The following is a 15,591-nucleotide window of genomic DNA, read 5'->3' as shown; positions in this document are numbered from 1 at the left end:
AGCGTTGGCTGGGGTCGGGCAGATTGATGAATCCAGCAGCGACCTATGCTTCTTTACTGCAAAAAAGATTAATTCTTAGGTGGGTTCAGTTTGTGCTGGGAGCCAGAGCAGCTCCCCAGAATTTAGAGAAGTCATTTGAGCCAAGCTCGGGAAGGCTCAAAAATTGTGCCCTTAGGTTCTGAAGAGCAAGAACCGTTTTGAAATAATTGTTCCCTGTGGAGGCTGTAATGAGGTTAGGTTAGACACAATGAGTAATTCTAATTCCGTATTGTCTAATGACACAGTTTAAAAGAGCATTTCAGACTTGAGCCTCACAGATGACTGGGTTAGGTCAGTAATCTGCTCTGATAGAAGCTCTTCTACTCATTCCTCACAGCCATGTCTTTTTGTGACTGACCAAACATAGGCTTTCTAGGTTTCGGTATAGCAATCTGACTATAAGACCTTCTTTTGTTGCTGTATGTATAGAAGAGATGTTTATTTCAGGGCAAGGTAGAATACAGTTTTTAATATATATATTTTGACTGGGGTAGAAAAAACAAAATTATTCAGGGGGAAGGGGAAGATCTTTTTGAACAGCTGTATCAAAAGCTAGACAGAATAATTGCAGCATTCTAGCATATTGTCAGTAATGGCCTGGTGGCTGAATAATTTTTTTCTTACCAACCCTTTGAGATCTTCTTCCTTCAATTTGTCTCTGAAAGGAGATCAATAAAATAGTTTTCTCTTCCAGGAGTAAAGATGTGTCTAGACTTTACAATAGAGAAAGTAACAGTTTGTTCACAGCAGTGATGAAGTTTCCACTCTCAAGTACTGTAATGTGAACATAGGGCTCCCAGACTGGCTCTTCCTCATACAAAGTGCCTTTATATACACAAAAAAGCAAGCTCTTCTCTTAAGTCACTTGCAAACAAACTAAATAAGATTGGTAAAAGCAGTGACTTTGGAGAGTAATATTTTACTATCTCCAGTCCCAAGATTAGGGTAAACTTTAATCTTTGGAAAAGAGGAGCGTTTAAAACAAGTGTAATTTTCTGTAGATGTTGAATCATAGGATACTAGTTTGTAAGGGACCTCAAAGATCATCTGGTCCAGCACTTCTAGACAAAGCATGATATACACTAAAGGGCCCAGTACCCTGTCCAGCTGAATCTTGATAGCATCTGACATTGTGGAATCAACCAGTTTTCTGTGCAGATGGATGATTCCAATGGCTGAAATCGTTCTCACTGTGAAAAAATTTCCTCTTGTGTCCAGCTGGAATCTCCCCAGGAGTAACTTGTGCCTATCACCCCTCATCTTTTTCATGTGATTTCTTGTAAAAAGGGAACCTCCATCTTCTTTGTAGGCACCCTTTAAATACTGAATCATGGTGATGAGGTCTCTCCTGATTGTTCTCTTGTTTAGTCTGAACAAACCTAGTTATCTCAGTCTTTTTCCACGTGGAAGCTTTCCCAGTCCTTTGAATTTATGTATCCTTTTATACTGCCCTAAAATTCTGTGAAGTCATTAAAAATTTGAGGTCTCTTAAGCATTGTTCTGCTGATGCTCATCACAGACACAGAGCCCATGCCAATGAGAGAGATTTTTCTGCTTCCTTCCTCAGCCATACTTGTTTGGTCGTCAGTTAAATCTTGGTCCTCACTGATCTGCAGAGAATGGCTGGCAGACAGGATTAGGAAGACTAAGGAAAGCTCAGGTGTTGATGGCTCATTCCTCTCCAAAGGAAAACAATCAATAAATAGTGAAGGCACCTGGACCACAGCTGCAGCCTAATTAGTAAATTTCATAAGTATGATGGCTTGACTTGTATTTACTAAGTGCTTAGGAGATCGGTGGTGTGTCTTAAAATTGAATCCAGCTTTAAGGTGAGCAGGCTTGTAATAATTCCTGCTGGAAAAAAATGTGGGACCGCCTCTGCTAAGCTTGAACGTAGTTCAAGGTTGTAAAGTAAGAGAGCTCTTTGAATGGACAGAGAAAATTACTTTCATATTGCCCCAAATATTCAGGTAAGCACTTGTTAATGAACTCATTCCTCTTCTTTCTGCTCTTCATTAATTTCTATTTGTCAAGTTTCTTTGTGCAGGCAAAATTCAGCCAGGTCCTGCAAACCATAGCTCCATAATAACAGACAGGCCTGGCTTGCAGAAGCTAGCAGAGCAGGTAAGCAATGTGACCTTTATTCTGCTACCTTGGAGGCAAAAACAGTATCCTCGAGAACTGTAGTTTGCTGCCTAAGGATGAACATCAGTTATATACGGCAAAGAGTGGCATGTCTTCTCCTTGGAAAGGCAGTGTATTCCTTGGCAGGCTCCCCAGAGGACTCATCTAGATTTGTATCTGTTTGTCCTCACCGTACTAATCACCTCGTGGTTAAAGCAGATGACTGACTTAGCCTACTTAGTGGGGTCAGACATGGGAAATATTTCAGATCTCCTTATTCCTCTCTGTTTGCCTTGGTTTTCTCAGCTTCACAGGGGAGATAACAGCAACACCGTGATAGCCAAATATTTGCTTGTATGAGTACGTATCTTAATTAGCATAGATCTTTGAAAAACTGTCTGTGGCAAGAGGAATCCTTCATGCTCTAAAAAGCCAGGAATTGTTTCCTCCAGCATTTAATCACCTCTTAGGATGAAGCCCCTAATTTCTCCTTCTTCCCCTTTAATACACACATTATGTAAATAATCCCAACAATAAGTTGTCTGTAGTATTTTATTGCTTAATTAAAATGGTTTCAATATTATGAATAAATAAGATCAAGTTCAGATTATGAGTATAGTAAAGTTAAGGGGATATGATTCAAGAAGGAGTTTCAGATCCCTTCGCACCTGTTCCTCTATTTTGTTGGACTAATTTTATGTTCTAAATTAAATTATTCTTATGAATCCCTTTCCTCTGATGTTTTGCCTTCCTTCTCCCCCCATGCTTTTCATCATCTGTCTGCTCAAAGAGAGCCTTTGCTGCTCTCTTGCATGGGGAAATGAAAGCCACTTGAAAGCCCAGTTGACTGAGGAAGTCTGTGCTGTTCCACTCCATCCCTTGTGGGGCTGCTCAGTGTGGTGGGTTTGGAAAGTTCTGGGCTGGTTGGTCTCTGTTTTCAGATGAATGAGGGCTTTCCAACTGGCATTTGTTGTTACTTTCATCCACGTTTTAATTAAAAACTTGGGAATTCAAAGTTCATTGAACTGTAGTAGACTTACTTTTTACTAAAAGATAATTCTCTTCCTCTCTTCCCTGCCTTAAGATAAAACTCAAACCCAACACCACCCAGGGCCTTGCTTATTTCTGTTTAGTGAAGGAGAAAGAGTTGTTGAATATTCATCTCCTTTACATGGCTCTTACAAGAATATTTTTTAAACTTTTGGCTAGAGAAATGCTAATGTGACTATAGTTTCCAAGTCATAAGAAAAGGAAAAAAGAAATCATAAAAAGGTCACCAGAAAACCGGAATTCTTATAGGCATATAAGATGCTTATGTAGTAACTGAGATTCCATTTTAATTTTGGTAAATTGTAAATTCTCAATGGAAGGAACCACCCCTCCTTCAGGCTAGATGGAGGATCTGGCACACCTTGGACAATTCTAGCAGGTAAAAATAGCTGGGGTGCAGGTACAACTGGTAAGGAACTTCCTGTCCTGTCTTTGGTGTATTGAGAGTCTTTGCGCAAAGATACTTCCTTCCAGACCCGACTTCACACAGTGCAACCAGGGCTCTGACACCCACTAAGTCCTCCTCGCTGCCTCTGAAACACTGCCACTCCTGCTGGGATGCAGCTGCCTCCCTGCTCCTCCGTGGTATCCCTCTTGCTGGGAGCAGCCAGCTGTGCTGGGCCCTGAGTTACCAATGTATGACTGCTTGATCCCTATGTTCCCTAAAATTAGTAGCTCAATATTCCCAACTGATCTACCTTTGATAGAATCAAGTATGCAGCTATTGCAAATCCCCTCTCCTTTTCTTAACTATGTATTTTTAAGAACTTACTGATGTGTATTAATGGGACTTGAATGCTTCATCTCTGGAGAAAAATGAAGGTTGAAATGAGCCTGACAGGTTAGAAAGCCCTTAGAGAGGGATAGACTAATGTGAGCAGACTAAATGGCTAGTAAGAAATGGATTATAGCCAGGAATTCACCATTTTTTTCCAGGAACTTTGTCAGGCCATGATCATTTACATGCTGCCATGTCTGGCAGTACATAGTGAAAGATGAAGGTATTTTTTTTTCATGTTTTTGAATACATTTTTTCACTTTTTAATTTATTCTTTCACTCTTGTGTTGCTGATCCCTGGTTGCACCCAACCTCTTATGGAGCAACCTGTTTAGTCCATGGCTTTTCCTCCTTCCCTCATAGGAGCACAAAGAGGATGCAGGAGGCATCCTGGGTCAGCTCCCACATGTTGAGGGACATGTGCCATGGTTGTTATTTCATGGTGATGTCTCTTTAAGTCTACCTCCAGAAACTGGAAATACTTTTTCCTGTTCAAGGCATACTAGCCATAATCCCTGCTCTACCATTTTTTTTCTTTTACTTTTTATGCTTATCTCTTCCCCTGCAGTAAAATAAATGACAACTTAATGCGAAGGAGCTCATACTTGATTTATTCATGCTTGTATAAACAGCATGTATTTCTTCACATACAGGTAAATGGATTATAAAGACAAGACTTTGCGAATAAGATTTTGAGAAATGAGGGAGTTCACTAGTAACTCATTTATCTTGACAGGAGATGAATAGAGGTAATTTAGTCTCATAAAACTAAAATTGGCTCATGTCTTACATGGGGGTGGGAGGAAGAATAGTATTTAGTGGCTGGAAAGCAGAGTGGAGTTGACAATTGACAGCTGTGTGAGGGGGTTTGACTGCCTGGCTCTGTAACCTTGGGTGAGTCATTTTGTGTGCCTGGTGTACATGCTGCCTTCTCTAAATACAGATCTAATTCTTGGCAGTTTGTAGAAGGTTTTGTTCTCCCTGTGTGAAGCACCAGAAAATAGGACTCCAGTGCAGTGCTGCTGTATTGCTAAGTTTAAATAACAGGTTTTCCTCCACTCTTTTCTTCTCTTGTGGCTGATATATTTGCTCCATAAATGTGTTTCAGCCTTCACATCTTTCCTACAGACAGAAAGAGCGGAATGTAATCCTGAAAGAAAAGCAAATATCCTTTGGTTTTAAAGATATATAATAGTAAGATAAAAAGATTAGGGCCTGAGGGACTAGGCATTATGACACTCAAATGAAGTATATGATCTAAGGTACCTATCTCCTTGGACAGATAAGCTGGGTTGAAGGCACAAATGAAGTGTGCCTGGGAAGTTTTTCCCAGGACCTGCCTATTAAAAGCACGATGCAAAAGGAGACCGAGTTAAACTATGCAAGAAAAAATTCCCCTTGTTACTAGCGAAAATGTGCAAGTCTCAAAGTTAAGCGATACTCAGGGCTGCTCTGTGGTGTGGGCTGAATAGTGGCTCATTTGTGATGTCTAGAGATGGCCTGAAATGAGAGAGAGAACTGGCAAGGACAGGTGAATGCTAAAAAATGCATGCAAAGAGCTAAAGATTTTTGCCTAAATTCATTTTGGCGCAGTTCTCCTCCCTCACCCCCCTTAGTGAAGGAGGACAGCTGTTTTTGTTGTGGTGTGTGTTCTGTTGTTGAAGGTGGGGCAGGGAAAGAGGAGGAGGTTTGAGGGTAGACTGGATTGGCTCCAACATGGCTTATGGCTTTCGAAGATTCAGGAGTGTTTGATCTTTGGGACCATCAAAAATTCACTGGTTCACAGTGTGGGTAATGTTTGTAGACTGGTCTGAATGGATTAAATCCCCTAAAAATGCCTATTTTCTGCCTAATGGTGTTACTTTCAGCATGTTTTAGGCTCTTAAGAAAACTAAACAATGAGGTTGGCTTATTTCTACTGGCATTTTGGTTCCTAAGAAGTCTTTGCTATCTTGTTGAAGCTAGAATATTATATGTAAAATGGAGTTGCTAAACCTTGCATTACCAGTAATTAATATAATGATCGTGTTTCTGTTTTCATTTTTGTGGGCTTTCTACTTCCTCTGAGTGGTGATGATCTGCAGGCTGCCCGTTCTTAATGAATTATTTACACGTTATTGCTGGTAACTGATGACTTGTGCCTTTTTAAAACATTCCCCTAAATTACTCTGAAGATGCCACTGTGACCATACTACCATACACACTGCTTCTGAGCTTTTAATCAGCTCATCATGCTGCAAATTTGTGAATAATGTTGTTTACAAGAGTTTGGGACTTTTCACTAAACACCACAAACAACTTTGGCCTGGGGCTTGCTGAAGTCTCCAGTGGCTGCTTCAGCCTGAGTACTAATCCTTGAGCTTTGCAGCCCTGGATGAGATTTACCACCAGGATTTAAAAAAGCCTATTCAGATTTAGGAAGCTGTGCAAATGCTTGAGGTCTGGGTAGGCAGGAAAGAGCTGTATGAGCTCAGGGAACTCTCCATCTCTCCTAACCTTTAAAAGGTCTGTGTGCATCTCTCTAGGAGATTTACTTGAACAGTCTATATATTCCTCCTGGTGAAAGGGCAAATCCAGTGAGGGGTTCAAGTGGGCTTTGAAGTATGTAAGGCAAAGCAGAGAGCTGAGTGATCAGTAAAAACTGCTAGGTGGTGTTTGTGTTTATGAGCAACCAACAACTTGTTATAGGGGAAAAAACTATCAACTTGGAAGTTTTTTTTGTTTCTTTTGTTGTTCTAGCACAGAGTAAGACAAAAAGTGGAGGTAACATATACTGCACTTTAATAAGCCAGGAAAGGAAAGCTTTGCAGGAATATTTTCAACTTTTCTTGGTAGCTGGGTCCCTTCATGCTAGCAGCCTCTGCTCGTGCCATGGAAAAACACAGAGCCTGTGAACACACCAGGATGAGGGAGGGGAATTTTGGACTCCTGAGGGAACAGGAGGCCAGTCTGCAATGCAGGGTCATATCACGGGAATCTTTTCAATGACAGACCGTAATATTAGGTTTCTAAAGTAGATGCTTCTGCAGATGCAGAGCGGGAGTGCTGTAGCAGCCTTGCTTACTGTGTTTGCTCTGCATGCATCAGCCTTGAAAAAGAGGAGGCGTTTCTGTGGCAGCAGTGCCATTTTCGCCATAATTCAATTTGTGTCTTGTGTGAAGATGATTTTTATGAAGTGCCCAGTTTGAGCGTGTGTGGGAGACACACCCATTATCTCTGACTCCTTGTCCTCTTCCATTCTGAAGTATCTTGCCTTTATCACAGTTCAACTTGCCTGGTTTAGTGGCTTCTGCTTGTAAGAATTACATCGCCTCTTCTCCACATTCCTTTCTACCCAGAAAATTTTTAGCAATTCTTTTTTGCCTTATTCTTTTCACTACTGATCTTCGTGTGCCCTTTTCTCATTTGAGTAGTTGTCCATTGGCTTACATTTGTCTTATAACGTGAAAATTTCAGGAAGATAATGTGTCTGTATCACTTGCTGTTCCTTTATGGCATTATTGAGTATAAATGGTGGTTATTAATAATGCATCTCAAGATGGTCTCTTATTTGACAAGTGTACTTTTATTTTAAACTATAATATTTATGGCCTGCTTTAAGTGTTCTGCAGCATATTTTATAAAATTAATGGAGTCCCACAAAATGGGAACTCACTTCTGTGTCTGGCATTTAGATTTTTTGCTGCAAAATGGAAAGAGGTTACAGGATTTTGTATGCAAATTATGAAAGGTGGAGATTTGGCTTTACGTATGTTAGCAGCCAGTTGAGAGAGGGAGAGAAAAAGAGGCTGAGATGTGATATATTATTGCGTTTGAAAATGATAGAGAAAAGAAAGCTTCAAATTTTGTTAAGCTATTAATGTTAAGACATGCACACTTTAATTAAAGTAGCCAAACATCAGCTGAATGAAAGGCACTGATATGTTTTCACTAGGTATAACATAGCTCTGATAAGAAAATGGATAGTTTGCTCAGCAAGAATAAATCCAGACAGAGTGTTTATAGTCTAAAATAACCGTATTTGAAAAATAGATCATTCACAGGATATTAAAAAAAGAAAGAAGAGACATAGATGTCTTTTCCTTGAGTGTTCCTTAGGCTGTATCTACTCTATAAACATCCATGTAAAATTCCATGGAATTGTTTTCTTTGAGTGGAAAAATGGACTTTTTAAAAAATAAACGGGAGTTTTGCTATTGACTTGAATGGAGCTGGTTTTCTTTATGTGTAAGTTACTTTTAGAAAGAAAAATGCTCATCAGTGCAAGAAGCTTTCCCCAGTTAGTCCTTGTTGGCAATAGTATGGGTATAAAGATAGAAGATTTAGTACCTCAAACAAGTTGTGACTGTAAGCAGCCAATTAATTCTCTAGTCAGAAAATGTTCATACTCTTCAGTGTGAGGCTGTTTCCTCCCCCTTTTTGCCTCAGAACAGAAAGAAAAAAGAATTGGATACTGAGATCTATGTTACAGCCTTATCAAATCCTGTGGCAGAAGTAGATGGTTACACAAAATTGCTTATATCTGGAAATATATCTTAGTAGAAAACACTGATAGAGTTTACATATACTCTTATTTTTTTTTTTTTTTGTATTGAGAAATGTTCAGGTTTTGGATTAAAGATGTGGGCAATAGATTTTACTGGACAAATGTATTCAATTTTGGATCTAAAAAAATAAAACCAACAAAGAATACTTCATTAGTTACTTGGTCAGAGATAAGCAGAAGACAAAACCAGGAAATTGAAAAATAGGATTGTTTTTCTCTCTAGCCTCAATTTCCTGTAATTTAATGTAGTTTTTCAGGGCTTCAGATGGCGGTGCAACTCCAACTGGCTTCAGTTGTAAACTTTTCTCTAGTGCTCTCAGGGTGGAAATGGTTATGGTAACAGAGAGGCAGGCTTGCATTGCTCTGCACCAGTCTTGCCAAGAGACCCTGGGGAGGCCGCCCAGGTAATTGCTCGTTATCTAGGTCCTGGCTTATCTTCTTCCTGTTGTTTGCATCTGTAGATGTCAGGAAAGAGGTGATCAATAAGATTATAAACTCCCTGTGTCTGTCTCTGTCCCATTGGACAGCGAATGTGTGTTTTAATTAGTTTTCTATCTATCTGTATTCTTGCAATGACACAGGGGAAAGGTTCTTCATGAGAAAAGGAGGAAACAACAAGTTTCTTTTTCTGTAGAGACTAATGTTTGTTTTTTTTTCTAGCATCTTTCTTTTAAGCTCCTGCTCTCTGCCTGCTAAGCCTCCCTCTCCTTGGCTTTTCAATTTTTTTTGCTTGCATGGGCTGCATTGGAGCTAAGTCACCAAAATTAGTTTCCTGGGCTATCTTAGTGCTGTCTTTGCTATGCCATGAGAAATCACTGCTCCTGCTTTTTGGAATTTTACTCTTATGCTTTTCTACACTCTGAGACATGAGGAAGAGAGTTTGGAACTGCGGATAGAGGAGCATTCTGTTCTGAGTCATTAGGGTCAGCATTCAGCAGGATTACAAGTGAAGGGCTGGGAGCAGAGGCTTTTGGGGAACTGCCAGCAGCTCTGTTGCTAAATACCCAAAAGTGCTGGTCTGCAGTAAGCAGACACCATTGTATCATGCTGTAGGGGCACAAGGGTGGGCAGCAGGACTGAGGGACACCTTCAATGTGTGACAATGGCTGTGCATGAACAGACAACAAAGGAAACCTACTTTCCTACTTTCCCTCCTACTACAGGGAAAACATCAGGGACAGTTCTCTGGCTCCTGAACCACAAAGGAGCTCTCTGATGATCGAGCCAATGGTTTGACTCTCTTCTCCCCCTGCCCTTCCAGAGAACAGCATAGTAAATGTCTCTGGACATGACTCTTCCAGTGGTATTTTGAGCCATTATGTTTTGCATTCCCTGGGTTTCTCCTGCAATTTGCTGTTTGTCAGCTCCTGCCCAGAACGGGTGTGTAGTGTTGTAGTATTAATTCACTGCTGCTGCCCTTGTTAGGTCTGGGTGGCATGTTTGAGAATGGCTGTGACAAATCCTGAAACTCTTTTGCAGTTGTAGATTAGAAAGTGTTGTATAAACTGTAATGGTTGTAACTGCATATGAAGAGTGTGTTTTTAGAGTAAGTTCCATTTCTTCTCGCTTATGTACCATGGAATTGTAGCTCAATATTTGAAGTAACAAAGTTTTGTTGTAAGTGGTTTTGTCATGTATTTTTGTTGTTGTTGTTATTGGGTTGGTTTATTTTTTGTTTGTTGGTTTTTTGGGTTTGGGGATTTTTTTTCAACATGGAGCACTGATGGCTATCTAGCAATGGAAAATTAAATGCAAATATTCGAGAGAAAGCATTCGAAACACAAGAGGAGCTGGGAATTACATCAAACCCAGAAGCAAATGGAATAGAAAACAACTGTGGCTGAACATTTAGCTGTAGCTAAAAGATAATCAAACTATAATAAACCCTCTTGTAAGTACAGAATTTGGTACAGTTTTGCTCGTCCCTTACTTCGTCATCCTGCTATACAATTCTTTGCACTGTACTTTCGAAATAAAGTGTTATAATATTTCAAATTGCAAATTGAAGGAACAGTATGAAGCTTACAGATACAGCTCTTCACAGTACATAGAAACAGTTTTTCCCATGGGGTTGAATACACAGTTGGACACAGCAAGTGTGAAAGCAGCAAGGCTCTGAGTCTACTTTTATTCTGAGGTGGTTTTTTTTTTAAGTTGAGGGATTTAACATGCTCAGAGCAAACAGCAGTGACTTGTAAGATTCATGAAGCAGCAGCAAAGTGAGCTCTGGGAATACCTTTGTGAGAATGGTATCTGCTTTTGAGGGGGTAGGGGAACCTGAGGTAATTGGAGCCAAGAAAAGCAGAGGTGTCCCCAGCAGCAAACACAGAGCACTTGACTGAGAAAAGTAGGACTGAAACACAGGAATGTTTCACACAATTGAGGTTCCTCAAGGAACAAGCACCAAAATAGGAAGTTTTTAAAGAGGGAACGCGCTGGTTAGTAGATAGCACATAGTTAGCCGGTAGAGGTTAGTAGTATCTCTGACTAGAGATAGAAGGCAGATTATAACATTCAAACTGTTGGGGAAGAGCAACAGGGTCACAACTGTGAGATCTTACAGCAGTGCAAGAAACCTGAAAAACTTTGACAGTGTATTTTAATAAACAAAGCTCAGACCAGTTGAGGTCCACCAGTGACACAGCTGCCTATCATGCACGCACTCCCAAGGCCTTGTCCTTATCCGTAGCTGCTGGGCCATGTGATGTTGGGGCAGCTGAATCTAGCAGCTTGGCAGCAGTGAAGTTTCCTCAGCTCTGTCCCCAGGCCCAGCTAGGTGGAATCTTAAGGTCCTTTCCAACCCTAACCTTTCTATGATTCTATGTAGTCACATGTACACAGAGACAGACCTATACAGAACCTTTGTGTACATGTATATGGTCAGCAATACAGATCAGCACAGACATACTCAGCACTCATGCAAGCCCTTTATTCCTTATTTTTTCTATGCTCGGGAAATGACCTATAGGCCTTGCTTTATCCACCTTTGATGCGTCCTCTGAATATCCTCTAGGTCTTGTGCATACATGTATGTGCATACATACACATTGGCAATGTCCCTTCCCATTTCCTCTCTCCCCCCCCTTCTAAAAGGTGCTCTAGAGATTTGTTTCTGTTGACCCCTTCTAATGGGTGGTTTCTGGACACCAGGGATGAGGCCCACCTGGGACAACCCTGGAAAGGGTCCTGGACAGGATGTTCTTCCTTCCAAGTGCCTCACTCAGGTTGCCACTTACCTGTGTGCTCCAGTGCTCCTCTGGGAGTGTGGAGATGGGCCTTTGTTGGGCTGACAACCATGGGTCTGTTGGGAATAGTTGGGAGAGTATTGCATGGTGCCTCAGTATGTCACTACCTGTGCGTTCCTTTGGATATGTGCTGATGAATTTTTTAAAATCACATAACCTACCATTACTGTAGGACGGCTATTTGCAGCATCAGAATGTTGTAACTATCCCCCATGGCTGAAATAAATAATTTTGAGTTCTTCTGTCATGGACCTTGCCAACCAGAACACCTCTCTGAGCTTCTGGAGTACCAGCAAGTCCCCTTGTGATAGCGTGATGCTCCTTGGCAGATGAATCAATGGCCAGAATGTGACAGTATAATAAAGTCACACTGACAATTTTATTAGCATTTTGTTTGCTGGTTTTTATTTTTAAACTTGAGGTGCTCAAGACTAATAGAAGCTCTGTGCTACTCTGATTGTGTGAAAGCCAGGTACAGTTGAAATGAAGGGATACATTATTAATAATGACGGGGTCTTTAATGTCTGTAAAACATCGATATGGGAATGGTGAAAGGCAAACAACCTTTCACAAATCAACCACAAAATCTGCACAGAAAGTTTGTAAAGCATGTGAAAGTCTTAAGAAAGGGGCTTCTAAAGGGAAGGTTGATTATGGTGATTTTACTTACAGGGTGAGTGAGAGCTGGTGCAGAGAGAGGAGCAGATATCTGAGGAATAAGGGTCAAACCACTAGCTTTTGAGGTGCTGTTGATTGCTGACAGCCTGCTGGGCTCTAACTAGATTCTGCAGCTGTGTGACTTGCTCCATCCACCACTTTGTGGATGTATGAATGCATACATAAACATGGGAAAGAGCAAACCCATGTGTTTTATTTCCCCTCACACTGTTCAGACAGGTCTCGGCAACCATTTCCTGGGCTGGACAGACTGCTTTTTATCCTTCCTTTTGCATTTGAGATCAACCAGGACAGCCTAATCACAGGATTAAGGCAGATCTGAAGGGCGGTTTCCATAGGAGATTCTGTCATGTGAGTGCTGAGTTCCTCTTGCGATAGGGCAATGCAGGTGGTGGGGCAAATCCTGTTTGTCTTAATTGTCAACTCAGTCCTAGTTCCTTTTTTTCCCTGCAGAAAACAAACCACATCAAGCATCTAATTAAGAGACTGAATAGCTTGAAATTATAAGCAGGCTTGTATTTATGCTCTGAATAAGACTCTGCGGTACGGTTTGCATTAGTTAATGTTGAGCAGCAGTTGGCATGGTCTGGAGGTAGTTAGAGGAGGGGCTGCCTGCTGGCTACCCCAAGGACTGCACTACGTAGCTGCAGACCTGCAACTATGCTGGCAAAGTGAGATGCCAGATCAAAGAGCTACCCTCGAAAATGACTTAAGCAGGTCTAATGAGCAAGTCATTTGACAGAAATTGATGCTACTGAGACTGTTCTGTAAAATCACAGCAATTTATTTCACTATCATCTTTAAATGAGGCTTTCTACCGAACAGAGAAAACAAGGTTACCTATGAGGTGAGCTGTTATTTCAATATTTAGACTAGAAATCTTAACATCCTTCTGACACAAAATATAGTTACAGTTCCTATGACAACTGTTCCTCTCCCCTCTGGAGCATGGACGAACGACAGCATTTCATTACATGATCATGTAATGCTGGGCACTGCTATAGCCTTGTCAGCTCTGCTCTGGTGTTTGCTCCTAAATGGCATTTAGCTGAAGCCTGCTTGTACTGTGCAGAACATGAATTGGAGTGAATGACCTTCGCTCTGCTTGCTGCCTGCCACTACCAACTTCCTAGCTTTCTGCTTTTCATTAGTAGGTTCACTTTCTACTAAAATACGTTTGGTATGCTGAATTTTATTGACAAAAATTTCTAGAAATTTATTTCTGTGGTAACAATTCTATACACCAGTTAACATTAGTTAACAATAGTATCTTAATAAGTACACAGAGTACTAATCTTTATCAAACCAATCTGCTGACAGAAAATTCATTACTATAGCAGCCAAACCAGAATATATATGCAGATTCCTGTAGCTACTTCTGCAATACACTTATGAAAAATTATAACAAGTTGAACAGATATATTAAAAGACTTTATTCACAATAGAGAAATTTTTACAAATATAAGTTCTTAAAAATTAAGCATCTTGATCTATTATGTATTCCATAATTTCTGTTTATATAAAGATGAAAAGACTAAATGGACTCTGTACAAATCAAAAAACTGTTTAAATGCATGATAGAAATGGATATGTATGATGAAGTCACCATAGAAACAGTGAGCCATTAAGAATTGCAAAAATCTGTGTACAACCAACACATATATGTAATACTTATCTCACAAACAATCAAAACATTATTTTTTTCCCCCATGAAAAATTGTGGGTGCCATTTAAAGCGATTTACCTGTTAGGACTTAACATATGAACACTGAAATGCATTATTATGCTATGAAGAAATGTAAAAAGTATAGGCAGTTTATGTAAAGATGTGTGTCCACCCCCCCATGCTCCCAAGAATAAAGCAATTTCCTTTGCCCTTATGAAGGACTGGGAATACACGGGGACCAGTACTAGTCACTTCCATGTAGCTAGTTAAGGGAATGGGAAATAAACTGCACACTATCTCAGCACTCTAACAAGCAGTGGTAAGTATGGACTGTTTCAAAATGATTGCTCTAACTTTGGTGTTTTGGGGTTATTAAAAAAAAAAAAAAAGAGAAATCAATATATTCTCAGCTTATGTAAAGGTTTTTTCTTACAGTTGGCAGATCTACACATTGTACAATCTTCTCGTCTACTTACATTAGTTTACAAAAAGTACAGTATAGTGCAGTTTGTACATACAACCTGAATACCAATACCAGTCACATCTCGTTTGTGCTCTTTCAAATCATTGTAACTCCCAAACTAAAAAATACCAAAAAAACCCCAAAACCAAACCAAAACAAAAAAATCCAACCAAACCCCAACGTACTTAACGTCTGTATTACAAGCAAACAGTCATGCTGCTTATATTTAAACATGTAAGATCTGATGCATACAAGAGCTGTGTGTTTGTAGCCTGCTTTTTGAAACATAAAGAGCTACCTGGTTCTCCTCTTTTTCTCTTCCGCTTGGTAAATAAGATCACTAGATACTTCTGGGGGATACACTGAGGTTAAGAAAACCATGTAAAAAGAGACTTACAAAACATTTCTTAAAGACTTTTTTTGTCTGAGCTATTGTAGTTATTTAAGCAACATGAGGCCTATAACAGCTGTAATTTTTCTGTGGTACTCAGAGCGTGGTGGGGGGGTGGGGAAGAGCTCCCTTATAAATACTGTTTCTGAAGAAATACAATGAAATATTATAGTCCTCCGACAATACAATTGCTGGAATATCAGAATCAGCAGGATTTCTGCTCTTGAAGAGAACCAAGACTTCATCCTTGCTCATTCACTTTTGAAAAACCATTACTGTGACATGAGGGAATCATACTTTAAGAAAAATAAAAATAGAATAAGAAAAGAGAAAAAAAAAAGGCAGTAAAGCAAAAACTCCTGAGCCAAGGTGCTGGTTCCATGTAAGCAGGCCTTACCTGCAGGTTCATGAACTTTGTGCCCATGCTCTCAGCCCTGGGTGGCCCAGGCTCAGCAGGGTACCCTTATTAACTTCCGTGTACAAATGCTCAGCTCTGCCAAGCCTGTGAAGGAAGGATCGGCATCACTGAAGATCCTCTTGCCTTGCCCCCTACATAAATGTCTTTGGCAGCTCATGTGGCACATACCGTGTTCTCTGTCTGCAGGGGAAGC

The sequence above is a fragment of the Pezoporus wallicus genome, unplaced genomic scaffold, assembly GCF_028554395.1.
Source record: "Pezoporus wallicus isolate ANWC-B61680 ecotype Strahan unplaced genomic scaffold, APGP_CSIRO_Pwel_v1 contig_13825, whole genome shotgun sequence".
NCBI lineage: Eukaryota > Metazoa > Chordata > Aves > Psittaciformes > Psittacidae > Pezoporus > Pezoporus wallicus.
This window is presented reverse-complemented; position numbering follows the sequence as displayed.